Source organism: Ostrinia nubilalis, chromosome 10, assembly GCF_963855985.1.
Source record: "Ostrinia nubilalis chromosome 10, ilOstNubi1.1, whole genome shotgun sequence".
Lineage (NCBI taxonomy): Eukaryota > Metazoa > Arthropoda > Insecta > Lepidoptera > Crambidae > Ostrinia > Ostrinia nubilalis.
The window spans coordinates 9,538,486-9,563,466 of record NC_087097.1 but is presented as its reverse complement, the minus strand read 5'-3'; the positions used below and the strand labels follow the sequence as shown (position 1 = coordinate 9,563,466).

The 24,981-nt window shown below is 36.6% G+C and overlaps 1 pseudogene; it reads left to right on the top strand.

Annotated features, from left to right (window-relative positions):
* The window catches only part of LOC135075432 (cytochrome P450 9e2-like), a 41,111-nt pseudogene that overhangs the window by 6,896 nt on the left and 9,234 nt on the right, over positions 1 to 24,981 (top strand).

Genomic DNA, 24,981 nt, shown 5'->3' with positions numbered 1-24,981 from the left:
TAGTCATGGCTGAGAACGTGGAGGATCTAAGCTCAATCCTCGATTGCCTCAATAGTCTCTCAACAAATGAGTCTTTAATGGACTAGAGAAAAATCATGTCAAATGCCGTGTTGTACCCACTCCTCTGAAGGTTGGAGACACTATAAGTTGTCTGATGGCCGCTGGGGCAGGAAAGTTCTTGAGTGGCGACCATGAGCTGGAAGACGCAGCTTGGGCAAGCCCGATGCACCGATGATCTGGTGAAGGTCGCGTCAGGTGCCTGTATGCGAGCGGCACAGGACCGGTCTTTGTGGAAATCCTTGGGGGAGGCCGTTGTCCAGCAGTGGACGTCTTTCGGCTGAAACGAACGGCCGAGTCTTTATTTTATTAGATTGGTATATTTAAGATCTAAAAGTGGGTGCCATATCTTAATTTTTGATTTAATAACAAGCGATCTCAGCAATTATTTTGTAATACTTGTTTCATTTACCCCTTGGTCATTTGGGAAAGTTCAACATGAAAGCGTTATTGGCTTATGATAAGCGCAGTATAATTGTATTGTTACTGCGCATTTAAAGTTTTGATAAATTATTTTGATTCACACTCCCACTCATAAATGCAGTAAATTGTAAAGATACGGCGCTTATATTACGTTTTAAGAACTAAAATTTAAATCAATCATTTAACACATGTACCGTAAGTAACGAAAACTACTGATAAACGCAGTAAGGAACAATCATACTGCATTCATGGGTAGTAAGTATCGAACGAAAACTTAGTTAATCCATAATATAAACAGTTTTTTAATAATTTTAAATACAAAATATTAATTAAAATACAAAAACCTCATATCAAAATAAACTTTGAGTTTAGCTCTATAAGCCCATATATATTTTTTTACAAATATTTGCGTAACTAATTGTAGACACCCCAAAATAAAATTTCAACTTTGATCGCGTTTTTCTCGAAACTGTTCACGTGTTACTTACTGCGTTTATAAATTGTGCGGCAGCCCAGGTCATAAGCTGGGCATGACTTCCCCCTCGGCCAGAAATTGGGTATGATTTACCCCCCCCCCCCCCCCCAGGCCCGAAACTGGGTATGACTTGACCCCTCCCCCTCCCCCCAGGCCAGAAGCTGGGTAAGGCTAGCCCCTCCCCCATTACATACCTCCTACGGTCTATGGTTATTACATACCTCCCCCCCCAGGCCAGAAGCTGGGTAAGGCTAGCCCCTCCCCCCAGCTCATAGAAACTGGCTTTGACTTGACCCCCCCCCCCCTCCCCCAGGCCAGAAGCTGGGTAACCAACCAGTCCATAAGCATAAGCTAGGTATGACTTACCCCCCCCCCCCCAGGCCAGAAACTGGGTATGACTTGCCTCTCCCCCCTCCCACCAAGGCCAGAAGCTGGGTAAGGCTTGCCCCTCCCCCCAGGTTATAAGCTGGGCTGGGTATGACTTATCCCCCCCCCCCCCCAGGCCAGAAACTGGGTATTAGCATCATATTATGTATTATTATGTTCAATACAAACAATCATTAAGTTACACTCACCCCAACCGCGTCTCCGCATTGCATTGAATCCTATGAAAATGTGGTTTTTGGACATAGCGATACTTATTTTTCACAATTTTTATTTTTAAAAATTACTGGTCGATAGGTTACTTTATTTTGATGAATAAATGTTATTAAAAGTTTTTTTTTTTAAAACTGATAGTTTAGCTGGAAAAATATATTTTCCATCCCAATAGTACGCCGGCTGCGTTCGATTCGGATATAGTGACGTCACGCGGCCCTGCGTACGTTGACTTTTAGCGGCAAAAACGGTCTATGTTTATTACTTAATATCTTCGTAAGTAATGGTCCGATTTGGATAATTAAAAAAGATATATCTTTCTTATGTCTTAAAGATTAACGTAGATACTAGTTTTATTGAATTTTCTACAACAGTACTGATCCTCATTCTACTGGACTATACATGAAGTGGACGGCCTACATATACATATTTCTACCATATGTTTAAATTCGTCCTTGACCCGTTTGTACCTATCCGGAGGTAGAGGCCTAGCCTTCGTATAGACCGGGGGACCGGATGTCTCTACATAATGACATACTGAGTGTTTAGGCGTCTCTTTATACGATTCAGGTTTTGTTAAATCTGGATAATTTAATAATAACTCATGCCATTTGTTAGTATTATCCACGGTCTTAATAGATATTTAACATAAATTGATATAATTACGTACATCGGGCATATTATTTACGTACAGTAAGAATATTATATGTACCTATTTGATTATTGTGTTATTTTTATTTAAAAACTCCCTATGAACAGGAGTTGATTCAATTTGGTTGGTTTTCATAAAACCTACACACCTACCTACTCTATTACAATTTTTTCTAAGTCTTGTGCCCCATAGCGCCCCATTTCCTATACTCCAACCAAACATTTACCTATTGTTAACAGCACACTGAAGATAAAGTAACAGACAACACAGTCGACGAACAATCAGTTGTATTATATCTATTATTTGTTCTACAGGTCTTTTTGAAGGCAGTCAACCTGTATTGTATATTCTAGATCCTGAACTCATCAAGGCAATCACAATTAGAGATTTTGATCATTTTGTCGATAGAAATATCATGAACTCGAATAAACCAAGATACTTGAAACAGTCATTACTGAATTTGAAGGTAGGTATATTGTTAACAAATGTTATTAAAAGTTACAGCGAGGATATCTATATTTTTTTTTTCATAGGGTCCAGAATGGAAAGGAGTGAGAAGCACTTTGACTCCAACATTCAGTTCTTCACGATTGAGAAACATGCTCCCTTTAATTCAACATTGTTCTCAACAAATGGTTGAGTTTCTGAAACAATATGGTAAGTTTTCGAAATTAATTAACTTAGTAATTTATTTTAATGACTATTGAAGATTTTCAAGTAGGTCAATATGACAAGCATAAATTGTGTTCTTTTAGATAAAAAAGATGTTGAAATGAAAGATACTATGGGACACTTCACACTAGAAGTGATAGGAGCTTGCGCGTTTGGGATTAGGTGTGATGCGTTGACCGACGAGAACGCGCATTTTGTCAAAGTATGTCTGCCTTCCTATTTATAATTATGTAAATAGAAAAAAGCTCAAATAGATACAGCTTTTAATTGTCTGATATAAAGTTGTGAACAAAATACAAAAGAATGATAAAAGTCTTGGCCCTTGGATGTGATTTTGGTAAAAACAAAAAAAAGTCCTTAATATTTCTTTTATTGTCATGCCTCTTGCCGGTGTAAACGAAAAAAACAACCACTGATGGTGCAGTCCTGTTGTCCCCTGTGGCAGCCGCCACATACAAACCTTGAGCATACGTGCGAGCATCACTGCGGCGCGCTCCTGACTGAGAAACTTGACCTAGTTTCATGATAAGTTTTATAACCGTAGATGCGGGTGAGTTTGAAACTAGTAAATATTTGTGTACCTTCTTTTATGTATAATTTCCGTGTCGTGTGAAACAGAAACATTGTAACTTCTTGCTGTCCTTGTCTAACTTTCTTAATATTAATATTTATTCTACCGTCTTTTTACGTGTATTTCTATGTTGTGTGAAACAGATATATTGTAATGTTAGGCTATCTTCTTCGAAATTATTTATTGTGTACCCTACTTTTTACTATTTTTTGTGTAACGTGAAACAAGTATAGTGATCGTCTTTCTATCTCGTTCTAACTGTTGATTGTGTTTTGTAGGTAATTGTTTTATTGTCGCACCTTTAATTTGATTGTACTTTTTTATGTGAAATAGATGTATCGTTTGTCCTTGTCATATTTTGTAAATTTTGTGTATATAAGACCGCCGTTTCGTAAAATAAATGTTCATTACGATTTTGGAGTCCGACTATTATTGAGCACCCATTCCCCGCACAGTGGTGACCCTACAATGAACAACGCACCTGAAACATCGCAAACTCCGGCAACCGCTATCTCGCCAACAGTAATCCCGATCAACCATGAAAACGCTGAAGTATCTGGAGTATCCGTCGGACTACGAATTCCACCTATATGGAGAGACAAGCTACGAGGATGGTTCGCACATTTTGAAGCTGTAATGTTGCCCCACAAGAAAGGTGATCAAGCTATGTACGAGCTTGTGCTGGGACAGCTGGAACGTCAAGACATTGATGAAGTCTACGACATTTTGAAACACCCACCTGAGAAAAACAAATACCAAACCATCAAGAAACGACTACTGGAAGTGTACGAAGACTCTGCACAGAAAAATGTCCAACGTGTGATCGCCGGAATGGAACTTGGTGACCTCAAGCCATCACAATTATTACGCCGAATGCAAAACCTTGCCGACGACCATCTACCTGAAATTACGCTGCGAGGAATGTGGCTCAACCAACTACCTTCAAACATAAGCTCAATTCTTGCAATTAGTGAAAATTCAAGCCTGAGTGAAGTTGCCATGATGGCAGATAAGATGATGGACCAGCAGTCACAACGTGAAATATCAGCTGTATATCAACGACCACAGCCAACTCCATCAACATCTACCCCACAACAAGAAGTATACGCAGTCAATCAGCAATACACACCTGGTTCGTCAAGATACCGCACTCTAGAAGAGAAGATTGACAAGTTAACGGAAGCTGTGACACTTTTAGTGACTGCAAACGCAACGGCCAACAACTATCGAGGCAGAACAACCCAGCGCTGGCAAAACGGTCGCTCCTACTCAAGATCGCAGAGCCGAGGCCGCTATTCACAATCACAACGCAGTGCAACGCCCAGCAACTCGCCGTATTGCTATTTCCACCGCAAGTTTGGTCATCAAGCTAAAAAATGTGCAGAACCCTGTACATTTCTGAAGACAACACATCAGGAAAACTGAAACCTGCGTTGGCAGAGACGGGTACCGGCGCATGGGATGAAACAAACCGTCTATTTATTACTGATAAGAAGAGCAAGCTGCTATTTCTCATTGACACCGGTGCGAACATATCAGTTATACCCAAACGAAGTGGCAAGAAAATGAAACAGACAACGTTTAATTTGTTCGCCGCTAACAATACAATAATACCCACATATGGAGAGCAAACACTGGAATTGGACCTCAACCTACGCCGTCCTTTCAAATGGAAATTTATCATCGCAAACGTCAGCAAGCCAATCCTGGGCGCAGATTTCTTGAAACACCACAACTTGCTCGTCGATATCGCCGGCCGCAGCCTAATTGATAAATTAACAAACTTATCAACCAAGGCGTTCACTTGCAACTACCCGACACCAACGATACGAAGCATAGATACAAGTCAGAAGTACCACAATATATTGGCTGAATATCCAGACATCACACGCATATCTTCGATGAAAGAAGCACCTAAACATCGCATCGAGCATTACATTGAAACCAGTGGACCACCGCTTTACTGCAAAGCTCGACCGATACCGCCCCACCGTTACACCGCTGCGAAGAAAGAATTCCAAACAATGATGGACCAGGGGTTATGCCGTCCGAGCAAAAGCCCTTGGGCGAGCCCGTTGCACATCGTCCCAAAGAAGAATGGCGACATAAGAGTGTGTGGTGACTATAGAAGGCTCAATGCAGTTACCAAGCCAGACCGCTACCCTGTGCCTCGTCTGAAAGATTTTACATACCTACTACAAGACAAAAAGATCTTCTCTACCATAGATCTAAACAGAGCATACCAGCAATTGCCTGTCTTCAGCGAGCACATTGAGAAAACGGCTATCATCACACCTTTTGGCCTGTATGAGTTCCCTAGAATGTGTCCGGGACTGAAAAATGCTGGACAGACATTTCAACGATTTATCCATCAAGTCCTACAAGGCATAGATTACGCATACCCGTTCATTGATGACGTCATAATCGCTTCAGAAAATAGCTCTCAACATGAAGAACACCTGCGCAACGTCTTAAGCAAACTCAACGAGTATGGTATCACAATAAATCCATCAAAATGTGTATTGGGTGAAGAAGAAGTGAAGTTCCTTGGCTACACAGTGTCTCAACACGGAATCAAACCACCCGAAGAAAAGGTCCAGGCTATAACTTCAATACCTAAACCAACAACTATTGAAGAACTACGAAGATTTCTCGGTACTATAAATTTCTACCGTGACGCCATACCTAAAGCAGCCATCATTCAATCTCCACTGAACGCATACTTACACAACAGCAAACGCAAAGACAAGACGAAGATTGAGTGGACTGAAGAAGCTACGATTGCATTTGAAGCGTGTAAAGAAAGCCTAAGAAACGCAGCTTTACTCGCCCACCCTGCACCGAACGCGCATATCTCATTAATGTGTGACGCCTCCAATAACTGTGCCGGAGCTGTGCTGCAACAGTACGTGGACAAGAAATGGCAACCGGTGGGATATTTCTCAAAGAAGTTCTCTGAAGCACAAAAGAAGTATTCTACCTACGACCGCGAGCTTTTGTCTATCTACATGGCAGTTAAACATTTTAGAAAAATGTTTGAAGGTAAACCACTTACCATATTTACGGATCACAAGCCTATCATCTTCGTCCTGCAAAAGAAGACATCAGACAGTGAAACTCCAAGACGCAGCAGACAAATATCCTTCATAAGTGAGTTTACCAACGACATACGCTACATAAGTGGAAAAGAAAATGTTGTCGCCGACACATTGTCTCGAATTGAAACCATAACCTGCCCTACAACATTGGATTACGAACAACTAGCCGCCGCACAACAACAAGACCACACCCTGCGAGAACTGAAACAACAGAAAAACCTAGTTTTCAAGATGATAGAACCACCAAATTGTAACTACAAGATCCACTGTGAAACTTCTACTGGAAACATCAGACCATACTTACCAGATGAATTTCGACGCATAGCATTCAACGCCGTGCATAATATAAGTCATCCTGGAATGAGAACTACAAAGAAAATCATGAAAGAAAAATACTTCTGGCCGTCTATGAACGCAGACATAGGCAAATGGACTAAGTTGTGCATGCCGTGCCAAAAGTCCAAAGTTCAACGACACACAAGCAGCAGTTATGGTGAATTTCAACCCGCCGACCGATTTCAACACCTACACGTTGACATAGTTGGCCCACTTCCGCCTTCAACTGAAAACCACAAGTATCTTCTAACGATGATTGACCGCAACACCCGCTGGCCTGAAGCTATACCACTACACAACATAACTGCAGAAACCGTGGCGAAGAATATCTATGAAACCTGGATATCTCGCTTTGGTTGTCCTACCACCGTAACCACCGATCAAGGGCGACAGTTTGAAAGCCAGTTATTTACATCGCTAACAAAACAACTTGGAATCGAAAAAACAAGAACAACACCGTACCACCCGCAATGTAATGGAATAGTAGAAAGATGGCACCGATCACTCAAGACAGCACTGACAGCTAAACTTATCGACCAACGAAATCACTGGCTACAGGCATTACCAACAGTACTACTTGGTCTACGAGCTGCTACACGAAACGACACAGGCGTGAGCGCAGCACAACTCGCTTACGGCTGTAGTATCAGACTCCCTGGCGATTTCTTCAATACGTCACCGATGACGTCACCGAATAACGACTACACTTATGTTGATCAACTACGGCAAACAATAAGAAACTATCAAGCCACGGAAAGAAAAAGAAATAACACCAATATATTCGTTCACGAAGACCTGAAGACCGTCAATAATGTGTATTTACGCATCGATTCATCACGAAAGTCACTGCAACCACCATACGAAGGCCCTTATCCGGTACTGAAACGAGATGACAAAATATTTCGACTCAAACTACCCGATCGAGAAGTCAACGTATCAATCGACCGAGTGAAACCCGCATACACACTGAATGAAGACGCAAATCACATCACTGGCACTGGACGCAACACTACCGGCACTACAATAACAACACGTTCTGGACGCACTGTGAAGCCCGTGGTACGCTTCGCTTGAGGGGGAGCTATGTGGCAGCCGCCACATACAAACAGTGGCGGATTAAGAGTATCCGAGGCCTTAAGCACAGAGCCTGTGTAGGCCCTCTATTGCTTAAATGGAAATGGAAGGAATGGAATGGAAGGTAGAAAGTATAAAACGAAAGTTCATCAAAATAGGAAGTGTAGTAGGTAAAATTTAAAACTCAAAACATTATTTTGCTTGCCTTAATCAGAGCAAACTCCGAGATTACATCGTCGAAATTTATCTGACGAAGTATGTCTGCCTCAATACACATTAATGCTAAAGAATTAAGCTTGTCTGGACGGATTTTTGTTCTTTGCGGGTTTTTTAACCTTTTTAGTTTTGAGAAGAATCGTTCAGCAGAGCAGTTAGTAATCATTAAGCTGTGAAAGATTCTAAACGCAACCACAATGATAGTCTTACACTAGCACACTTCTTTTGTTTCTCTTCTTTTTTCACATCGCATGTTTATTTTAATATATACATTTATAAATATATACACAATTATTATCTTATTAATTATTAATTTGCTATGATCGTTTGAACAAAGGCCTGCCACAACATTATTCTCCGCTACAGGTAGAGACAATTTTAATTTTAACTAAAATACTTATTTTACTTCGAAATCTTTTGTTTTTATTTGAAATCTAACTTGTCTTTATCAAAATTACAAATCTAGAGCCATTTTCAGTTTCGTTGTTAACGAAGCGTTGAATGGCGCGCCCGGAGAGGCTTAGTTCAAACGATCATTGCAAACGTTGTGATAGATATAGAGACATGCGATTTTTGGTTTTACGAAGGTAATACGATAGAAAATAATACAAAGTAATAAAAACCATCGGTTATAGGGGCATTTTTGAGAAATTTATCAAATAACCAAAAAAACACGAATTTAAAAGCAGATTTTTTTCAAAAAGTATCATTTTTTATTATTTGTTGGCCTTTTTTGTGTATTTTATGTATTTTTTTAGTATTGCCTGTTATTTAGCATTATTACTGTTTTTATTTTATCAGGATATACCTCTTAGTTTAAAAGTTATTACGTTTTCTTTACAATAAGTAATTGGAAGTAAAAAAAAAATCTATAAAAAATTTAAAAAAAATCTCAAAAAATTTTTGACCTATTTTTTGTCGATAAAAATAGGTCTAGTTTCATTTATTTTCATATGTACACTTTAACGTGACTCACACTGTATTTATATTTAAACGGCCTTGTTGATATGCAGTTTAGGTTAGCGTCCGTGACTTCCACTCGGCATGGGGCTCACTGAAAACCAGCGTCGTGGCCTTCCCCACCGTGGGCCACGGCATATGCTGAGTGGAGTCCCATTGCGATGGGCATCGCTGTTGCGACAGGATAGCACTGCTCAGTTCACTTTTTATTTCCTTGTAATATTTACGTGCCATTTCTGTCTTTTTTTCTGTATACATTCTCTGTCATGTATAAGGTCTCAAGTTTAGCGGGCAGTGGGGCGGGAGCGGCGGCGGCGCGGGAGCGGCAGGATCTTATGCGTAAAATCAAATAGACAGGTTCTCGAAAACAGCGGCGTGGGAGCGGGCAACGAGCGGGCAGCGCACTCCTTCTTTTGCCCTCAATAAATCGAGCGTTAGGAATAAATTTGAATCGAAATAAAATTGTCGCCGTTGTTCAGATATTTCGTTTGCGAATAAAAACAAATATCTCGACAACACAACCCCGAACACAACACTTCGCCGCTAAAGCGCCGCGCGAGCTGCCCGCTTGTTTCGAGAACGGGTCTGCGTTGCCCGCCCCGCTCCCGCTCCGCTGCCCGCTAAACTCGAGGCTGAGGCCTAAATGATGTTCATCGTAATAAATGTTTCTTTCTTTCTTTCTTTTTTTATATTATATATTTGGGAAAACGCACTTTACTTTATCTACACTAATATTATAAAGAGGAAAACTTTGTTTGTTTGGTTGTAATGAATAGGCTCAAAAACTACTGGACCGTTTTTAAAAATTCTTTCACCATTTGAAAGCTACATTACTTACGAGTAACATAGGCTAGATCTCGATAAAATGTAGGTATGAAATGAAACGCCAGCAGAGGATGGAGGCCCCTGGAGAACAGGGGCCCCAAGCACGTGCTTGTAGTGCTTATACGTTAATCCGCCACTGCATACAAACCTTGAGCATACGTGCGAGTATCACTGCGGCGCGCTCCTGACTGAGAAACTTGACCTAGTTTCATGATAAGTTTTATAACCGTAGATGCGGGTGAGTTTGAAACTAGTAAATATTTGTGTACCTTCTTTTATGTATAATTTCCGTGTCGTGTGAAACAGAAACATTGTAACTTCTTGCTGTCCTTGTCTAACTTTCTTAATATTAATATTTATTCTACCGTCTTTTTACGTGTATTTCTATGTTGTGTGAAACAGATATATTGTAATGTTAGGCTATCTTCTTCGAAATTATTTATTGTGTACCCTACTTTTTACTATTTTTTGTGTAACGTGAAACAAGTATAGTGATCGTCTTTCTATCTCGTTCTAACTGTTGATTGTGTTTTGTAGGTAATTGTTTTATTGTCGCACCTTTAATTTGATTGTACTTTTTTATGTGAAATAGATGTATCGTTTGTCCTTGTCATATTTTGTAAATTTTGTGTATATAAGACCGCCGTTTCGTAAAATAAATGTTCATTACGATTTTGGAGTCCGACTATTATTGAGCACCCATTCCCCGCACATCCCCCCTGCTTGGCCCCCCTAGGGGAGCCAACAGGATTTCGAAATCCTGTTGTCCCCCCTGGCTAGGGGAGACAACAGGACTAGATTTTTAATCAATGATTTGAGGACTGTTGTCCCCCCGTGGCAAAAATTATTTAAAAGTCATAAAATTTTATAACATTTAAGAAGGACTGGAGTACCTGAATGAATGGCAAATTGCCAAACTGAATACCTAAACGTATGTCAAATAATATTAACATTTGGATAACGAAAAAAATATAAGTTCTTGGTACCGGTACTATTTCAGACTATTTCAAAATCTGCTTTACTTGCTTTTGACAAAATCGTTATGAATTATCCCTACTAAATAATATTATAAATGCGAAAGTAACTTTATCTTTTTTTATAAATAAATATAAACATATAGCGGACAAAGCCGTAGGCAAAAGCTGAGTACCTCTATTATGCTATTCTCATGTATAAAAAATATTATCTAGGTACTGTAAAGTTTATCAAGTGTAAGTAAAAATCCGTTTAGTAGTTTTTACGTGAAAGAGTATCAAACATCCATACTCACAAAGTTCCGCATTTACTTACAACATTAGTAGGTAGGATGCTAAAACTGAATAATTTTAAATATATACTTAATATTATAAAGCTGAAGAGTTTGTTTGTTTACTTGAACGCGCTAATCTCAGGAACTATCGGTACGATTTGAAAAATTCTTTCAGTGTTAGATAGCCCATTTATTGAGGAAGGCTATAGGCTATATACTATCACGCTACGAGTAAGTAATAGGTGCAGAGCAAAAATGAAAAATGTTGCGACAACGGGTTTTCATGCATACGAAGTCGCGGGCACAGCTAGTTAATCATAATATTCAACAAATTACTTGCTCAGTGACAGTGATTCAACTAAGGCACGGTAATACTATCTATACAGTATTCCAACTCGGCCATATTTTTGAAATAAATGTCAACAGCCGCGCGGTACGTCACCGTATGACAACATGCGATAGGGCTGCCCACCCGCAGACTCTATCATTACATCTGCCTACTTATTAGAATTTCTATCTAGTTTTGTGAATGTACTTATTTTGTGATTGTAATTTTTATTTTATTTTGACAAACAAAATACTTTGTGAATGAAATAGGATAAAAATGCATGCTGTTTTGTGATTAGTAGATTTAATTAAAAAAAAAATTGTGTTAAGATTTAGTAACAAATCTTATAAATTTACGACCGTAAATATATGCGTCTCAACTGAGGCGTACAAAATGCTTGATTATTATACAGGGTGTTAGGTAAATGGGTTATAAAGCCGACACTAGCCCGTGTTAACATGTGCATATAAATGGTATGGTGAAGTCACAAAATTGATATCATCACTTTAATAATTTTAATTTTCATACAAATCAGATTTTATAAAGGTTATTAAAATAATTAAATGATGATATCACTGACTTCACCATACACATTAACATGGGCTAGTGTCGGCTTATAAACCCATTTACTTAACACCCTGTATAAATAACTAGGTACTTGTAATTATTTTTACAAAAAAAAGAGCGCTTACTGTTTAAAAAACAACACATCGTCCGTCTATTACTGTGGCACATTCGCGACACCCCCGACTTTTGCATGTCGAGCGCATACCGAGATTTGAATTTCGAAGGAAAGCTCGAGTTTCGTTCGTTTATATGGAGTTACAATACTGTATGATAGTATTACCGTGACTAAGGTAAGTGCCCCCTACTTCGGTATATTAAGGCTCTTACGACTTTAACATTTTATTTAAAAATAACCAAGCATGATATCAGTATGAAAGCTTTTGTATGCTAAACTTTGGTCTTTTGAAAGTAAGTTAATACATAATTTATAGTTATATAGTTTGAACTTTTTTTTATATTAATTGTTCTGCGGACCTCTTGTTTGGATCCTGTTTCGTGACAAAATTTTGCTCTGTTTCTAAGTTCGTGAACTCATGTCCCCTATTTCGGGATAAGGTTTTATGCATTCAGTTAGGATATTTTAATGATGATTAAGGGTTTAATAAATTTAAAAACGATAATAAAAATTTAGGATAAAATAATTATGTGAAATTGACGGTATTAGTTACCTGAAATATTCATAAGAAATAATGTGTATAGCATAATATTTTGATTTGTTAATTCTAACAATATGTGAAAATATGTACATATATAACCATTAGAAATGTAGGGGGGGGGGGGGGGGGGAAACCTAACCCCCCCCCTTCGTACACATAAAATTTTGTTTTGTTGTTTCTAGCGATATGTGAAAATATTTATATAACCATTACAAATGTGGGGGGGGACTTACCCCCCCCCCCTTCGTAGCCATAAAATTTTGATTTGTTATTTGTAACCCCCCCTCATTCTCCCCATAATCCCACCCCTGGAGCTGTTTCAAGTGAGGGTAGCCCCCCCCCCTGAAAATAACCCCAGATACGCCAATGACTCATAATAAAAAGTAAGTAATTAATTAATTTCTTATGTAGGTAAGTATTAAAAACTAAAAAATATGACGATTTCTTTAATGGTATGTGTCATAAAAGTACCTAACACCATACATTTATATATCACGAACTTGGAAAAAAGTAACAATAAATACGGTTCCTTGTTTCGTGATACTGATTATTCCAAATTCCCCAAGTAAAATTCATAAATTATTGTCAAAATGTGTCAATTAACTATTATCTATCCCATATACAATACAAATAAACAAAGATAAATAAAACAAATCGAAATAAAACCAAAATTATGCTGGTACTACTTATGCTAATTTATCTTAAAATTGGTCATATATGTGAAATTCAAACTCGTGTCATAATAATAAAAATTCTAGTGAACGAAACATATACCGAATTTAGGTCATGAGAAACTTAAATAAATGAATTATTTGTTTCATAACTTACATTTAAATTATCATAAATAATTATTTAAAAACCAAGCATCAAAATGTTATCCATAATATCCTTGAATCGGTAGTGTCACGAAATAGGGGACACTCGAAAAATAATATGTACGCTATTTCGTGAGTCAATTAATCGCAATTTTAAAGGAATTCTACGTTTTCATATAACTTTTTTCTAAGCCAAATCCATTGTCAAGGAACACATGAAACCACTATTACAAGTTTTATTTAAATGGACGTTCCTTCGCCTTTTTATAAGCTTAAGAAGTTGGAGCGCTAACCTTACGCACAGTATGTTATGAGACTGTATAATCGGACATTCTCATTTATTTGATGAATCGTATAGAGCTCAGTTATACAAACATGATAGTAAAACTCCCGTTTGAAAATTCCAAGTAGTTTTCGCAGTATAAAAATTCAAAGTTACCTATTTTTTTACTTCAAAATTATGCAAAAATATTCTCACTCGTTAACTAATAACATTTAATTCAGAATTGTTATAATACTTCATAGAGCTCTTAAAACTACACGTAATAAGCGTATTAAGTGCTTCGCAAACGCATTCAGTTAATTAGGAAAAATGATTTTAGTGATTTTTGTTTTAATTTTTTTCTCAATTATACCTTAATATATGCAAATATTTTTAATTGCAAGATATAGTCCGATATTTAATCTAATTGTATAAAAAAAATCAGCTTTAAATTCCGTGATATATTTGAGGAAAATCAAATTGAAAATATGCGCCATATAGAATTGTAAATTTCCCATCACTTTTTAATAGCAATATTTCTTTTGGATGATTAAATATCATCAGCTCGATTGTACCAAATTATTGTATTGACATTCGATTTACATAGGTTTCAAATCGATGAGAAAATTATTAAAGGTAGGATAAATTCGACTTCCTAGATTTGTTTACATACTTTTTTAGTTAGTTACTTACATACAACTTAAGTCAATATAAGAGAGTTTAAAAAGAAAAAAGACTCGACTTGAGAACCTCCTCCTTTTTTTGAAGTCGGTTAAAAACAATGTGAATGTGACTTTTTAGAACCTTCAACACTATGCACATAACAGGCGGGATTTGAAACTTTTTAGACATGAATTATTCCTTCCAAAATTGTCGACCCTAGACTCGTAAAAATTTTATTAAGACGTTTTATGTTTTTTTAAAGCTGATTTTATTAATACAATTAGATTAAATATCAGACTATATCTTGCAATTAAAAATGTTTGCATATATTAAGGTATAATTGAGAAAAAAAAATAAAAACAATAATCACTAAAATCATTTTTCCTAATTAACTGAATGCGTTTACAAAGCACTTAATACGCTTATTACGTGTAGTTTTAAGAGCTCTATGAAGTATTATAACAATTCTGAATTAAATGTTATTAGTTAACGAGTGAGAATATTTTTGCATAATTTTGAAGTAAAAAAATAGGTAACTTTGAATTTTTATACCGCGAAAACTACGTGGAATTTTCAAACGGGAGATTTACTATCATGTTTGTATAACTGAGCTCTATACGATTCATCAAACCAATGAGAATGTCCGTTTATACAGTCCCATAACACACTGTGTTACGGTGAGAACAACCTTTGCAAGCCGCACGGCTGTTTTTGGCTTTCTGAGAGTTTGAAGCTTCGTATTGCTCTCATTTTTGGCGCCACAATGTTGGTACTTGGTTTTTTAGATAGCTTAAATAATAGAGTTTTTGTAGTAATGAAGAATTTTTATAAATAATATTCCAATTGCTTATTATTTGAGCTAGAAAAAAAACTTACGAACTTACGTACTATCACGAACTAGTAGCCGTTTACCTTAGCAGCCGCCCGCAAGTTTCGTCATATTATTTTCAATCCTTTAATAAATAAATTCCGTTCTTAGTGGATGTCTACACCCTATAAGGAAACCTACCTGCCAAATTTCAAGTTTGTAAGTGTTAGTTAATACCGGCCGGCACCAATACCTATCAAAATTGTAATTATTACCTTGACAAACGTTTAGGTATTCAGTTTGGCAATTTGGCATTCAGTCAAATACTTCAGTTTTTCATAAATTATGCTATAAAAATTTATGGCTTTTAAATAATTTTTGCCAGGGGGGACAACAGTCCTCAAATCATTGATTAAAAATCTAGTCCTGTTGTCTCCCCTAGCCAGGGGGGACAACAGGACTGCACCGAAAATATCAATCTGTATGTGAATCTAATACAGGTGGGGATTTTTCCATCGCCTCATATTTTTATGAAATTTTATTTTCAGGTAGCAGAAAAGTTTAATTACATGCCGAGATTGAAGCGATTAAGCATCTTTTTCTTTCTAGTATTCATGCCAAAGATGTTGCGATTTTTTAATATATCAATATTCTACCCCAAGAGCATAGAAGAACTACTAAGAATATTGAAAGTCGCTAAATCAGAAAGGAAGCTATCAGGCACCAAGTAAGTTTTTTTTTTATAAAATATTTTATAACATTTTATTGGCGTTCCAATATTTTTTTTTATAATAATAAGTATGTACCCCACAGATATACTAGTAGTGTGACTTAAAATAATATTAAATGTTTTGTTCCAGAAAAAATGATTTCCTTCAATTACTTATTGATGCCGCCGAAAAAGAAAAATCTGACCCTGAGCGCCCAAACAAATGTAAGTGGTGGAAATTTTTGAAAATTAAAATTATAAAGCGTTGCGATTATCTTTCCGACCATATCGCCCGATAAAAGAAATAATCTTTCTTGCAGTAGTGTAATTAGTTTCGCTCATTGAATTATTTTGGTAAAACATGTCACAGAAAAAAATGATAATAGCAAACAGGCATACGAGCTTGCCGGTTCCCAAAAATATTGCCATTGGGAACCGGCGGTGATACCACGTGATACGCTGCCGGCAGTCAAAACGGCTGCCGGCGCGCTGGCACTCATAAAGGCAACCGACAACAGAAGGTTGTCAAGTTTTTTTTTTATCCACAACGAGGAAGCTCTTGGCCTGTATCTCACCTGATGGTAAGTGATGATCAGGCCGAAGGTGGAAGCAAGCTTCACCCGGAATCCTCAACCACAGAGGAACTGGCTATCTTACCTCTAACTGCCGGAACACAACAATGCTGTTAACAATGTTGTTAAATGGCGACAGACTTAGGTAAGGTGGTAGCTACCAACTTAGCCAGGCGGACTTAGAACAAGTCCTACCACCAACCAAACCGAACAGAAAAATCTGCCCCCACTGGGAATCGAACCCGGAACCTCTGCGTCTGAAGCAGGGGGTTACCTACGCCATATCGAATGACAAATGATCGATAAAATTTTATAAAAAAAAATAAAACCGACTCCAAAAAACCTACACTAAAACGTAGAAAAATAATTACTAATTACCTACTTATTTATTAGGACGAATTATTAATATTTATGTAGGTATACCATGATTGATACTTCTGGAGTCGGTGCCAAGATTATGAAACATGTAAAGTTTGCCTGCACCGACTATAAGTAGGTAATTAGTAATTATTTTTCTACGTTTTAGTGTAGGTTTTTTGGAGTCGGTTTTATTTTTTTTTATAAAATTTTACTTATTTCTTGCTTTTTAGTTAACTAATTATTACCTTGATGTTACCACTGAAGGTAGGCAGTACACTGAGACCAAAAAAAATTGGTTCATAATCGGCGGAGATATTGCGTATAAAAAAGTTCATCCCCAATTTTCCACCCTTGGGGGTGAAATATTTTCTTCAAATTCGCATGAAACCACCCTTTTGATAATACCTATTCAACTTAAAGCTCGGGAGTTGGACTTCAAATATGTCTGGGTAAAGGAAGGCAGAATCTTCATGCGAAAAGACGACGGCTCAGACTACAAACTAATCAAGAGTATGGACTGTTTAAATAAGTTGAAATAGGATTCTTATACTACTTTTACTCGTTATTATAAAACTTATTTTTTTTTGCATGTAACTATGTTTTTTTTTTTTACTATAAAATTCAATTGCTTAAATTTACTATATCAAAATGTAAGAGGCCTTAAAACGAAAACTCAGGATCTTTATAATAATTTAATAGGTTGTTACTATGATGTAGTGATTTTTACAGAAACATGGTTAAATAATAATATCTTAAGTAGTGAAATCTTTGGGAACAATTATATTGTGTATAGAAGAGACAGAGCCTCATCCAAATATGGCATAAAAAAAGACGGTGGCGGGGTGCTAATTGCAGTTTCTCAGAATATAACATCAAAACGCATGTCATGCTGGGAGAGTGATTTTGAGGATTTATGGATCGTCATTAATACCGTTACGAATGGGTCTGTGTCTCAATTGGCACTATGCGCCGTCTATCTGCCGCCACCTGTTAACAGTACTTCGCTTAAGGCTCTTCTGGCCAGCTTCTCTAGAGTGATTGAACAACATAACATGTACACTTGCATAGTCGGAGATCTTAATTTAGGATGTATTGAATGGAGCCCCACAGGCGTTCCTCGCTGTACTTCTAGTTTGGGTCAGTTACTGATAGATTTTTGTAACGTAAACGATTTTAAGCAATATAACCACGTTTTTAACTACAAAAATAGAATACTGGACATTGTCTTAACTAACTTATCAGAATCAAATATATGCGAAAAAGTGGACGCCCCATGCAAAATAGACCCACATCACCCACCATTAGATATAAGGCTATCATCAAGTGCTGTCATTAATGCCAAATGCAACCAGAGTATTTTTAGACGTAACTTTTTTAAGGGGGATTACGAGGCCATAATACAACTTTTAGACAGAACTAACTGGACTGAGCTCTTCTCGTGCTGTGAAAGCGCTAGCTCAATGGTAGAAGTCTTCACCAATATACTTAACGAACTTATAGATAAACATGTGCCCTCATTTAAGCCCAAAAAAACTAAAAATTACCCGGTTTGGTTTAGTCGTAGTACAATAAGAAGATTTAGAGAGAGGGATAGAGTTTGGAACCGATATAAAAAATACAAAAATCCAATCGACAAAATAACACTTAATATATTAAATAAACGCTGCAAATCAATTGCTAAAGACTGCTTTAATGCGTATGTTGCTAGGATGGAGGATAGAATAAACACAAATTCAAAGTATTTTTGGTCGTACATCAAATCAAAGCGTAACGCCGCCAGCATTTATCCTGCAGAGATGACAGATGGTTGTAGAGTGGCGAATGATACTCCTGAAATTTGTGAAATGTTTTCTAATTACTTCGCCTCGGTTTATAGTGAAACCCCAGATGTAGAGCTCTCTTATCACAATATTTCTCAATTCCTCCATGCACAAAGCGAAAGCTTATCCTCTATCACTGTAACCCGGGAGGAGATTGAAGAAAAACTTAAATCACTGGACCCGACTAAGGGAGCAGGTCCCGACGGCTTTCCACCGCTTTTTATAAGAAACTGCGCTTCAAGTTTGTCTTTCCCGCTCTACCTAATTTACAACAAAGCTCTCACGGATGGTGAATTTCCCTCGTTGTGGAAGGAATCCAAAGTTGTTCCGATATTCAAAAGCGATGACGTTACCTCAGTAAAAAACTATCGGCCTATCTCTATCTTATCAACTTTCTCAAAAATTCTGGAATCATTAGTTTATCCATACATCGAACGCCACTTTAGCCATTTTATTATTGACTACCAACATGGCTTTGTCAAAGGTAGGTCTACAAATACTAACCTAGTACTCTACCTTGATGAAATTATTTCCGAGGTAGATGCACATAAACAAATTGACGCCATTTACACTGATTTTAGTAAGGCTTTCGATTCCGTCCCCCACAATATTCTCTTTAAAAAGCTCGCGTTATATGGTTTTTCAGGTAATGTTTTGCAATTTCTGGCTTCGTACCTTAAGAACCGTACTTTTCATGTTGTTGTTAACGGCTTCAAATCGGGCAATAAAGATGTAACTTCAGGAGTTCCTCAGGGTTCCCATTTGGGCCCTATTCTCTTTAATATATTCATCAACGACGTTTCTATGTGTTTTCAGAACTCTACACCATTTTTATACGCAGACGATCTAAAATTTATAAAAGTTGTAACCTGTACGGATGATGTATCCATGATGCAACGTGACCTTAATGCCCTGGCTTATTGGTGCAACTCAAACGGCATGCTATTAAATTCTAAAAAATGTGTACACATAAAATTCACTAGAAATACAAAGATTATTCCATCTAAATACCACATTCAAGGCAAAACTCTCAGCGAAGTGAAATCGCTAAAAGATCTGGGAGTAACGTTCGATTCAAAATTAACCTTTGTTGAGCACATCGACTGCATAGTTAGTAGGGCCAATAAAATGCTAGGGTTCATCATGCGTAACGGAAAGGTATTCCATAAGCCCTATACACGCATTAATCTCTACAATTGCCTTGTACGTAGCACTTTGGAATACTGCAGCGTTGTGTGGCGGCCTCATTATGCGGTTCACTCCTTACGAATAGAACGGGTACAGAAGAGATTTCTTTGGCATCTGTCAAGCTCCTTTGGTCTCACAAAAAAACTTAAATCTTATGCAGAAAGACTCATGCATTTCAAAATGCAAACACTAAATCAGCGAAGGGACTTGCTTGACCTGGTTTTTCTCCATAACATCATGAGAAGTAGGGTTGACAGCAGCCAACTCCTGAGTAAATTTAATCTTCGCGTACCACGCACGATCCCCCGCAAGCCGATCTCACCCTTTAGTGCCCCCCATCGCAAAACCGTCCTGGGTAGGAGCTCCACAATTCCTCGTCTATGCAAGTTATTGAATGAGCACAGTGTGGCGGTGGATATATTCTTTGATAGCCGTCAACAGTTTAGAAAGGCAGTCATGGAGACTTTTGAACATGTTTAAATGAGTTGTAAATTGTAATGATTAACAGACTTTTTATTGTTTTCTTTTCTTTTCCTTTAAATAATTAGCAAACATTTAATATTATGTAAGCGGTGTTTACCTTAATATAGCTATACATTTACATTATTGAATTGTCAAAGTGTCTGTGCAAATATTGATGTAATAGTTGATGGTGAACCTAAATAAATAAATAAATAAATAAAAAATAATCGTTCAAATTGGTTTATAATCGGCGGAGATATTGCGTATAAAAAAGTTCATCCCCAATTTTCCACCCTTGGGGGTTGTTTTTTTTATTATTAAATTTAAATGGGACCACCCTTGAGGTATTACCTATACGCCGAAAAAAGATTTGTTCAAATCGATTCATAATTGGCGGAGTTATCGCGTAACAAACATAGAAAAAAAAAAAAAAAAAACATACGGGTCGAATTGAGAACCTCCTCCTTTTTTGAAGTCGGTTGAAAATCAAAATATCGAATACGTTTCATCGAACGATCAAAATATCGAATGATCAAAATATCGAATGCTCAAAATATCGAACGTTCAGAATATCGAACGATCAAAATATCGAACGATCAAAATATCGAACGATCAAAATATCGAAAGTCGATATAGACGTTTTTATTAAATTTCATCACGCATCATTTCTGAACGAAGCGCGTCAAATAATTTTTGTTCTACCCACTAACAGAGTAATATTTTGTGTACATTGCAGTTTGTCAATAACTTCATAGCAGCAGTTTTGTTTTGCCATTTAATGTGTGCCTTAAGTATTTTTGTGCCTGAAAAGTTTATAAATTTGGAGAATAATGTCCGTGGGGACCTATTACATGCCTAGCCTGTCCCAAAAAGGAAAAACAGTCCTCATTTTGGAGGGCTTTGTAATGGCAATGAACAAAAATGTTGATGAAACATTCTATTGGTATTGTTCACAAAAATATAAATTTAATTGTAGCAGTACGGCAATAACAACGCTTCAGCAAGGAGCCGAGGAACATTTGTTGAAAAGTTGTACGACCAAACACAACCATGCACCGGAGCCGAGCAAGGTAGATGAATTAAATAAAAACGTCTATATCGACTTTCGATATTTTGATCGTTCGATATTTTGAACGTTCGATATTTTGATCGTTCGATATTCTGAACGTTCGATATTTTGAGCATTCGATATTTTGATCGTTCGATATTTTGATCGTTCGATGAAACGTATTCGATATTTTGATTTTCGATCATTTGTCATTCGATATGGCGTAGGTAACCCTGAAGCAGGTGGTCTTACCACTAGACCACAGAGGCGGTTAGTGTAAGAAGCGAGTGCAAAAAGCTAGTTTCCGAAGCCGTACTTTTTTATTAGGTACCTTACTTGAAAGTTTGTTTGAATTGTTTATCGATCTCTGCGAGTTTGTGTGTTTTTACATTGATAGGTACACTTGTATAAAAATGAAAGTCGGTGATTAATAATCGTCATATGAAGAGTTCGAAAACGATGAAATATAAAAACAGTGTCTACAACGAATACTAGATAAGATAAGAGACGCAAGAACCATCGAAAATCATAAAAGATTTCCTGATAACCATCGACAAGAGTAGAGTCAAGACTTGAGTCCCTTAAGTAGATTAGTTTATGTAAAAGAAGGCAGACCTTTCAAGTCAAAAAACGAAAAATCTAGAACAACTCTGAAACAAGATTGTGAAGCGACTATCGTATTTCTCCGCCTGAGATTCAAAAGATTCTTAAAGTTAAAAGTAGAACTGCAAAACACAATCATCCATCATCTAAGTCCTATTTTAATTCTCTTCCTCAGCAAAGATTATAAAATTGTCAAAAACTGTTAAAGATTAAAGATCACTGTTAGTTTAAAAGCAAATCTAGGACTGAAAATAAGAGTTTTGCATAATGTATTGTCGAAAAATACCTACAAAATGTCGCCGGTTACCAAATGAGCGACCGGCGCGGCGCCGGCTACTGAATCAGTGACCGGTGCCGGCTGCGTCTTTCCGTTCTATGTTCTATATGTCAACGTGAAATTGTGAACTCTGTCAGTTTATAATATAACGCGTTAGATTGTAAACTAACAGTGGGTTAGGTTAGGTTAGATTGTAATTTAACTACGTCAGATTATAATCTGACGGAATTTACAATTTTACGGTAACATTTATACATGGCCAGAACGCACCCATAGGAAACTGCTCGTGTATATTTTGGAATGTCACTTTGTAAATCTGTGACTACAAACTATACACGAATTTTGCGTACTGATCGTGTACCTATAGTTTGTATCGTGGATGGATTCTGTCTTCGTTCCAAACTATACTACTTACACCACTTACACTTGACTAGGGTGTTTAGTTGATTTGATTTAGTAAAATATGGAATTATGTTTAAAATTACATTTATTTGATATTATGCTCGTGCTTTGTCCTCGAGATTAGAAATAAGAACTACCAATGTAGTATCACGTAATATTATTATTTTACTGAATCTATAAATTTAAATGTAGATTTATAACACTATTATAAGTGGTTTCTGAAATTAAATTGATTAGGTAGATTTCAAATTACAAAAATACTCATACGTAACTGGAATAAAAATATTCAATCGATTGCCAAATGCTATAAAACAATTAGAGGGAATCAAATTTAAACGAACGCTCAAAGACTGGTTATTTGACAAATCTTTTTATAATTTAAATGAATATTTTAATCTCATTAGATTAAAATCTATACTTATAATAAATCTGTAGAGAGGCCAGTTCTGTACATGAAATATATTTTCAAAATAACTATCAGGGGGTGGTTAGTGATCGATACTGATGCCAAAAATGCAATCAGTAAAATTTTTGTCTGTCTGTCTGTCTGTCCGTCTGTATGTTCCTTATAGAAACAAAAACTATTCGACGGATTTTAACGAAATTTGGTACAATTATTCTTCGTACTCCTGGGCAGGTTATAGGATAGGTACTTAGGAATTCCCACGGGAACGGGAATTAGCGGGAAAATTCTTTTGTATGAAAATACTAAACCGCTTAAGTTAGACGCTTGAAATTTGGCATGCAGGTATCTTAGTAAACTTAAAGCTTAGTTACAACAGGATATTTCAAAATTCTTACGGGAAAGGGAATTAGCGGGAAAATCCTTTTGTATGAAAAATCTAAACCGCTTAAGTTAGACGCTTGAAATTTGGCATGCAGGTATCTTAGTAAACTTAAAGCTCAGTTACAACAGGATATTGCAAAACTCCCACGGGAACGGGAATTAGCGGGAAAACACATTTGTATAAAAAAATCTATACCGCGTGATAGATGAAGGGGGTAAAACGGGATCCACGCGTACGAAGTCGCGGGCGGCCGCTAGTAATGAATAATTTTATAATAACTGACATTGCAAATAATAATCTAATTAATAATTATGTTTCCGACACTAAATTAAAAGATATTTTTTAATTAAAAATATTAACTAATAATATTTTTAGTTAGATCAAATATATTTTAAAGTTAAGTTATAGGTACATAGATCGAAATGTATTTATTAGGTGATCAATATTAAAAGGCAAACTTGATATAAAAATCATCAAATTAATAAAATTAAAGATCAATAACTAAAAAAGAGTATCAAATATTATTTTTGTTTACTAAATATTAAAAGAGTATGTTAAACATAAATATTATGTTACCTTAAATGAAGATCATTCATAATTTATCCGTAGATCAACTAATATAGACCCAATGAAATTAATATAAAGATAAAATTTAATAAAACACATCATTTATTTTTAAAAGTGCGCATACAAAAAAGATCAATTAGTTTTTAGAGGATCAAATAATATTGTCCCGTTAATAAATGATCATCCAAATTTTATTACAGATTTGGACGATGATACTATTGACGCGCAGTCGTTACTTTTCCTCATCGCGGGTTACGAAACAGCGTCTTTCCAATCTATACATAGCCAGAACGCAAGGGTGTGAAACTAATCGAGTATAGTTTGGAATATACTTTTTTTACTAAGCTCCTCCAAACTATACACTGCCAGTACGCAAAAACCCGTGTATAGTTTGTAGTGACGTAGGTAAATGATCGTATTCCGTAATATACATAGCCAGTACGCATACGGACTGATCATGCGTGACGTAAAATGTTGGAATGAGTGCGCTATTACAATATGTGAGTATGTAGTTGTATTATTCGACATTTTGATTTATTGACCTCTCTTTCTATTACATGGTAATTAATATCCGCGTATCTTCTTTAAACACTGAATCATCTTTCGGCACGTGCCGTTATTTTGATAGAGGGTTTTTAGTTAAAAATGCCGAAAGGCATTAAGTCCGCCTTATGTACACTGTTTTATGTGCATACAAGTTTAAAATAAATATAAGTAGGTAGTAATAAAATAAAATAAATGTAAAAAATAAATGAACATAATAAATTTATTGTTTTATTAAAATTAGTAAAGGAAGCACGACAAATAGTGTGTTACACACACGTTTAAAAAATAATCTTCTCTTAACTCACTAGAAATAGACTATCTTAAAAAATGTGATA